This window comes from Pelophylax lessonae (genome assembly GCF_965119305.1).
Source record: "Pelophylax lessonae genome assembly, chromosome: 11".
Taxonomy (NCBI): Eukaryota; Metazoa; Chordata; class Amphibia; order Anura; family Ranidae; genus Pelophylax; species Pelophylax lessonae.
Genome location: NC_138778.1, coordinates 12,091,490 through 12,097,648, shown reverse-complemented (window position 1 = coordinate 12,097,648; position 6,159 = coordinate 12,091,490).

The window sequence follows — 6,159 nt, the reverse complement described above, 5'->3', positions numbered from 1 at the left end:
ACCCCTGATGGTCAATGTGCAGAGGGGCAGCCACACACAGAACCCTGTCAGTATGCAACCTGCATGAACAATTAAAAAAAATGGTATGTAAAATAAAAAATAAATACTGCTTGAGGGGCCTCCGGTGGGAAGAAGAGGTAGGCCTGGAGTTAAGCTTTTAATGATCCTCCTTAATGGGTAAATATGTTTGGAAAGCTTGTATCTATAACCCTTATAACCCCTGTGGGCTGTTTCTTGGTAGTCTGTGTCACATTGAAGAGATTTCCCTTCACTTCCATGACACTGTGAAATAAGTGAAAATCCTAAGCGGGCTGAGCTGCTGAGTCATTGCAGGGAGGGGTGGAGCTGAGCTGCTGACTCACTGCTGGGAGGGGGAACAGGGGGATCTGAGCATTTGAGTCACTGCTGGGAAGGGGGGGTGGGGGAAGCAGAGTTTGAGTCACTGCTGGGAGTGGGAGCGGAGCTTGTGAGGTGTTACTGGGAGGGAGAAGCAATGGGAACTGAGCTTCTGTGTTACTGCTAGCCCTGGGCACTGTGTTTGCATTTGAGCTGAGGGGGCACTGTGAGGCTGAGGAGATTGAGGGATAGGGGATTTGAGTAGTTGGGGGGGGGGGGACAAGGGGTAAGAATTGCTAGGAGTGGTGATTTAGAGGGAATCTGTGCTAGAAGAGGTGATATGGATAGGGGGGGGGGGGGGAGAAATGTGCTAGGAAGGCAAATTTTTGTTTGGGGAGGGGGAATTTGTGCTAGGAGAGGAAATTTAGGGGTGGATTTGTGCTAGCAGGGGGATGTGTACTCAGAGGGGAAATTTGAGAGGTAGAGGATTTGTGCTAGGATGGGTGACTCTTTTTGGGAAGAAACATTTGGGTTGTAGGGGATTTGGGGGATGGAGGGCAACGATTTGTGCCGGAAGTGGGGATTTTAGCAGGGGGGCTGAATTGTACTGGGAGGAGGGGGACATGCTTAGGAGGTAAGCATGCAGATGAGTGCTCAATTTTTTTGGTGGGGGGATTTTTGCTGGCACTTGCGGGGGGGGGGGGCAGTTTGGCATGTTCGGCCTGGGCTTTAGATGACCTTGTCCCAGGAATGCTGCTGGGGGGGGGGGGGAAGTTGAGCTTTTAGGTCACTGCTGGGAGGGGGAGCTGAGTTTGTGAGATGTTTCGGGAGGGAAGAGCAGGGGGAGCATGGCTTCCAAGTCACTGCTGTGAGCGGCGATCAAAGCTTACAAATTTCTGCTGGGAGGGGAGAGCTGAGCTCCTGAGGCTTTTCTGGAAGGGGTGAGCAGCTGAATGTCGTTATGGGAAGGGATCACTGCTGGAGGATGCAGCATGGGGAACAGGGTCTTCTTTCTTTACCTGTGTTATATACAAATGAAATTCTGTAACAGAGAAAACAAGAATGCAGTTTTACGGTGTAGATCTTTTATTACAAACTACGAACACCCACTTTACAGAGGAAATCTACAAAAAAAAAATCTACATACAAATTCTGGGTTTATTATTCCAGTGCTATATTTTAAAGTCTGCTATAAAACATGAGTAAAAAAGGAACAATAAAAACAAAACCAAAAGCTCACCATACACATCTGCTGTTCACAGTTGGAGAGCTGCTCTCAGTGTAGGCCGTCTGTAGTGGAGCCGCGCTCAGTGTAGGCCATCTGCAGGGGAGCCACGCTGAGTGTAGGCCGTCTGTAGGGGAGCTGCGCTCAGTGTAGGCCGTCTGCAGTAGAGCCGCGCTCAGTGTAGGCCGTCTGCAATAGAACCGCGCTCAGTGTAGGCCGTCTGCAATAGAACCGCGCTCAGTGTAGGCCGTCTGTAGGGGAGCCGCGCTCAGTGTAGGCCATCTGTAGGGGAGCCGTGCTCAGTGTAGGCCGTCTGCAGTAGAGCCGCGCTCAGTGTAGGCTGTCTGCAGTAGAGCCGCGCTCAGTGTAGGCCGTCTGCAGTAGAGCCGCGCTCAGTGTAGGCCGTCTGCAGTAGAGCCGCGCTCAGTGTAGGCCATCTGCAGGGGAGCCGCGCTGAGTGTAGGCCGTCTGTAGGGGAGCTGCGCTCAGTGTAGACTGTCTGTAGGGGAGCTGCGCTGAGTGTAGGACGTCTGCAGTAGAGCCGCGCCCAGTGTAGGCCATATGCAGTAGAGCCGCGCTCAGTGTAGGCCGTCTGTAGGGGAACCGCGCTCAGTGTAGGCCGTCTGCAGGGGAGCCGCGCTCAGTGTAGGCCGTCTGCAGGGGAGCCGCGCTCAGTGTAGGCCGTCTGCAGGGGAGCCGCGCTCAGTGTAGGCCGTCTGCAGGGGAGCCGCGCTCAGTGTGGGCCGTCTGTAGGAGAGCTGCGCTCAGTATAGCTTGTACAGTATGTAGGAGAGCTGCGCTCAGTATAGCTTGTACAGTATGTAGGAGAGCTGCACTCAGTATAGCTTGTACAGTATGTAGGAGAGCTGCGCTCAGTGTAGCTTGTACAGTACGTAGGAGAGCTGCGCTCAGTGTAATCTAGGAAAGCAGAGCTTAGTGTAGTCTGTCTGTAGGGGAGCCGCGCTGAGTGTAGGCCGTCTGCAGTAGAGCCGCGCTCAGTGTAGGCCGTCTGCAGTAGAGCCGCGCTCAGTGTAGGCCGTCTGTAAGGGAGCCGCGCTCAGTGTAGGCCGTCTGTAAGGGAGCCGCGCTCAGTGTAGGCCGTCTGTAAGGGAGCCGCGCTCAGTGTAGGCCGTCTGTAAGGGAGCCGCGCTCAGTGTAGGCCGTCTGTAAGGGAGCCGCGCTCAGTGTAGGCCGTCTGTAGGGGAGCGTGCTCAGTGTAGGCCATCTGCAGTAGAGCCGCGCTCAGTGTAGGCCGTCTGCAGTAGAGCCGCGCTCAATGTAGGCCGTCTGTAGGGGAGCCGCGATCAGTGTAGGCCGTCTGCAGGGGAGCCGCGCTGAGTGTAGGCCGTCTGTAGGGGAGCCGCGCTGAGTGTAGGCCGTCTGTAGGGGAGCCGCGCTGAGTGTAGGCCGTCTGTAGGGGAGCCGCGCTGAGTGTAGGCCGTCTGTAGGGGAGCCGCGCTGAGTGTAGGCCGTCTGTAGGGGAGCCGCGCTGAGTGTAGGCCGTCTGCAGTAGAGCCACGCCCAGTGTAGGCCATATGCAGTAGAGCCGCGCTCAGTGTAGGCCGTCTGTAGGGGAACCGCGCTCAGTGTAGGCCGTCTGCAGGGGAGCCGCGCTGAGTGTATGCCGTCTTTAGGGGAGCCGCGCTCAGTGTAGGCCACCTGTAAGGGAGCTACGCTCAGTGTAGGCCGTCTGTAGGGGAGCCGTGCTCAGTGTAGGCCGTCTGTAGGGGAGCCCTGCTCAGTGTGGGCCGTCTGTAGGGGAACCGCGCTGAGTATAGCTTGTACAGTATGTAGGAGAGCTGCGCTCAGTGTAGGCTGTCTGTAGGAGAGCCGCGCTCAGTGTAGGCTGTCTGTAGGAGAGCTGCGCTCAGTATAGCTTGTACAGTATGTAGGAGAGCTGCGCTCAGTATAGCTTGTACAGTATGTAGGAGAGCTGCGCTCAGTATAGCATGTACAGTATGTAGGAGAGCTGCGCTCAGTGTAGCTTGTACAGTACGTAGGAGAGCTGCGCTCAGTGTAATCTAGGAAAGCAGAGCTCAGCTTGTTCCATATCAGATATCATTAACCATCTGTTGAGGAGTAATTTCCACCTACTTTATAGGGGGTTTGTCAGCATCACCACCATGGTGAATATGAAGAAGCAATGAAGTGCATGCAAAAAAATATTTTTCTCAGAACGTCAACGTCTTGTATTACGAGGTCCTGCCAGTAACAGACCTTCCTGTTGTCAGCCTGCCACAAATGCTTTATTCATTGGTTGTTGGGTGTAAGGTTCTGGCACTCTCAGTGCCTCCTATCACATTTATTCCGGGTGATTTCCATCTACCTAGACAGAAGAAACACATATAGGTGTGTTTCCCTTTAAGGCTGAAGCTGTCATCACCCAGCGCCGGACTAGATGGCTATTTAGGGCGTCGGTTCTCACTCACATGTGTTCGTTCAAACACCAGTACCTGGATACTAATCTTGCTTGAAGCTTCCATGCTTGCAAGCTCTCCTCGCTGACGAACCTCGCTGCGCTGATCCCTGCATCCTGCTACTGGATCATCCGCATCTCCTGAGCGATCCTTCGGCTATCGCTATTAGTGCTAAGTACCCCACAGGGGAAATCTCTATAGACTTGTACTAGGCTTACACTATTTAGCTCTGCATAGCAAGGACTGTCTTTTACATCTGCATAACTAGATTGCTGGCTCATGAGGCTACTGCTACTATTTCCTGCACTGGGTTGATCTCTCCTGTATGCACCTGCTACTCTGTCATCTGTTATCATACATGATCGCTAACCCTTCCTGCATCCATCTGCACTGTCTCACCTCAAGTGTCTGTCACCTACCACTTCCACTCAAACCTATCCCTAAGACCTTTATCATTGTCTTACCACATGTATATAAAGTCACACTAGGAACCAGCTTAATTACTGTGTGTATTTACTGGCTGAAATAAGACCTTCCATACATGATGAGTCATTGAGGTTGGGATTGGTATCTCAGCATATCTCCTACATGACTACTGACGTGGAACTACTTCTGCAGCTGAAAATCCACACCTTATAAGAAACGCAAGGAGCGTTACATTGGGCTGTCTACAAGGTCTATTAGACAGACAGGTACCCCAGCGGCCAACTGAAGGAACGCCTACAATAGGCTGAGAACACAAACAGCTAACTGTGGGACAGTGGCTTAGCGTTGTCAGCCTGCAAAAGGAAGTGCTGTTACTGGCAGGATCTCTAAATAGCAAACTTTGCAACAGATTCATAAAAATGATTTGCTTAAAACGATATACATTGAGACATGATGCTGAACATACCTTACTGTTTTTTTTTTTTTCTTAACAAAAACAAGAAAAGACAAACAGCATATCAAGAATACAGCGGAAGGCAGTGCGTGAAGGAAATTCGTACAAAAAAAGTGTTGAACATCCAGTACAAAAACTGTATTCTTCAAACATACTGTATACAGGTTGCGAGGTCATCCCTGTCCAGATACATACACTTTAACCCTGCTGGCCATATGGATGAATGTGGCAGAACAGTGGTGGGCCTTCTGCTATGCTGTCAAAATAATGCATACAACCGGTATTCCACGCCCCCATCACTGGAACTGCACTGTCATCAACAGCTTTCTTCTAGCAATGATCAAGAGCAGGTAAGGTATGATCCTGATCAATGCAACTGCCAATGATCAAGAGCTGGAAAGACAGTACCCTGATGACATGATCAACGTGACAGCCATTGATCAAGAACTGGTAGGAAAGGATCCCGATCACATGATCAATGTGACAGCCAATGATCAGGAACTGGTAAGACATTATCCCGATCACATGATCAATGTGACAGCCAATGATCAAGAACTGGTAAGACAGTATCCTGATCACATGATCAATGTGACAGCCAATGATCAGGAACTGGTAAGACGGGATCCCGATCACATGATTAATGTAACAACCAACGATCAGAAGCTGGTAATGCAGGATCCTAAACACATGATCAATATAACAGCCAATGATCAAGAACTGGTAAGACCGTATCCTGATCACATGATCAATGTGACAGCCAATGATCAGGAACTGGGAAGACAGGATCCCGATCACATGATTAATGTGACAACCAATGATCAGAAGCTAGTAAGGCAGGATGCTGATCACATGATCAATGTAACAGCCAATGATCAAGAACTGGTAAGACAGTATCCCGATCACATGATCAATGTGACAGCCAATAATCAAGAACTGGTAAGACAGTATCCCGATCAGATGATCAATGTGACAGCCAATGATCAGGAACTGGTAAGACAGGATCCCAATCACATGATCAATGTAACAGCCAATGATCAGGAGCTGGTAAGGCAGGATCCTGATCACATGATCAATGTAACAGCCAATGATCAGGAGGTGGTAAGACAGTATCCTGATCATATGATCAATATAACAGCCAATGATCAGGAGCTGGTAAGACAGGATCCCAATCACATGATTAATGTAACAGCCAATGATCAGGAACTGGTAAGACAGGATCCCAATCACATGATCAATATAACAGCCAATGATCAGGAACTGGGAAGACAGGATCCCAATTATGATTAATGGGACAACCAATG